The following is a 1,946-nucleotide window of genomic DNA, read 5'->3' as shown; positions in this document are numbered from 1 at the left end:
GGACTGTAAACTAGTTCAACCATTGTGGAAGTCAGTGTGGCGATTCCTCAGGGATCTAGAACTAGAAATACCATTTGACCCAGCCATCCCATTACTGGGTATACCCAAAGGACTATAAATCATGCTGGTATAAAGACACATGCACATGTATGTTTGTTGCGGCACTATTCACAATAGCAAAGAGTTGGAACCAACCCAAATGTCCAACAACGATAGACTGGATTAAGAAAATGTGGCACATATACACCATGGAATACTATGCAGCCATAAAAAATGATGAGTTCATGTCCTTTGTAGGGACATGGATGAAACTGGAAAATATCATTCTCAGTAAACTATCGCAAGGACAAAAAAAACAAACACCGCATGTTCTCACTCATAGGTGGGAATTGAACAATGAGAACTCATGGACACAGGACGGGGAACATCACACTCCGGGGACTGTTGTGGGTTGAGGGGAGGGGGGAGGGACAGCATTAGGAGATATACCTAATGCTAAATGACGAGTTAATGGGTGCAGCAAACCAACACGGCACATGGATACATATGTAACAAACCTGCACATTGTGCACATGTACCCTGAAACCTAAAGCATAAAAAAAAAAAAAAGTCGTACGAATGGAGGAGCACAAAGCTAGAAAGGCCTTAAGTCTTTCACGGCCTCAGCCTGAGTGCCCATCTCCAAATGTGTTTTACATGAGACAAAAATAAACCCCCAATTAAAAAAAAAAAAAAAAGGAGCCTGGCACCTCCACCTCTCTGTCTTGCTTCCTCTCTCGCCATGTGACATGCTGGCTCCCCTTTGCCTTCCACCATGATTAGAAGCTTTCTGAGGCCCTCGCCAGAAGCAGATGCTGGTGTCATGCTTCTTGCACAGCCTGCAGAAGCATGAGCCAAACAAAGCTCTTTTCTTTAGAAATTACCCAGTCTCGGATAAGCAAATGGACCAACATACCTTTTTTTTTTTCTTACTAAAGGCTGACTAAATGTTGCACAGAAATTATCTCCTTTTCTTCAACTGTAATTTGTAATCATTCAACATGGTGCTGTTGTTGTAACAGCAGCAATAGCATGCAGAACTGAAGCAGCAATAGCATGCAGAACTAATTCCAAGAAAATGAAAACCTGGTGGTAAATGTAGTAAAACTTCATCACTGGGGCCAACCTCCTCGGAATCCTCCTCAGAAAGGGTTAATGCAAAAGCCTTGCCAGTCAAGGACAAGTTCCGATTGCAGCCAGAGAAATAAATACTTACCTGCAGTCCCTCACTGCACAACTGAGCACTACTTTATCAAAAGCTGAATGTGTGGTTCATGTTTCATTATCTGGGTCAGGAAGAGTGTAAATTTGGAGGCCATATATTACAATTTTCCCCTGTCTTGAACTGTTAACAGCATACCTCTGGCTTGAGTTGCAGCCTTGAAAATCTATGAGCTCTTTTCTACTTCGTTGGAGCATCAAAGTATCTTCCAAGAGCTGGAGCAAACACAATTTTTGGAATAGTCATCCTTTGTTATATCATTCTGCAGAGACTCTCCCCCCACATTTGTATTGGAGAAGAAATTTTGCATACACAACGTCTCTCACTCTAACTCAGTCTGTGTTTTCAGACTCTTCCTGTCCTAGCTCATACTTGATGAATTGCTCTGTAATTGAAATTGCCTTGGGTTTTCACTATGATTACTATAAATTGTATAATTCAGGTATTTTCAGATTTGTTGACAGATTCACCATTAAACAAAGTGGCCCACTCTTCAAATAAAACTAAGGCTGCATTATAGGACCAGGGACTCTAAATGGTTATTTGCAAACTAATCATTTTACATGTTGATGTTTTCATTCTCATATAGCACCTTCTATCTTTTCCCAAAACCTCCCTATTATGGGCTAAGTTGCATTTTTCCAAAATTTATATGTTGGAGCCCTAAACTCCAGTACCTCAAAAT

This window comes from Hylobates moloch, unplaced genomic scaffold (assembly GCF_009828535.3).
Source record: "Hylobates moloch isolate HMO894 unplaced genomic scaffold, HMol_V3 SCAFFOLD_10, whole genome shotgun sequence".
In the NCBI taxonomy this organism is placed as follows: Eukaryota; Metazoa; Chordata; class Mammalia; order Primates; family Hylobatidae; genus Hylobates; species Hylobates moloch.
This window is presented reverse-complemented; position numbering follows the sequence as displayed.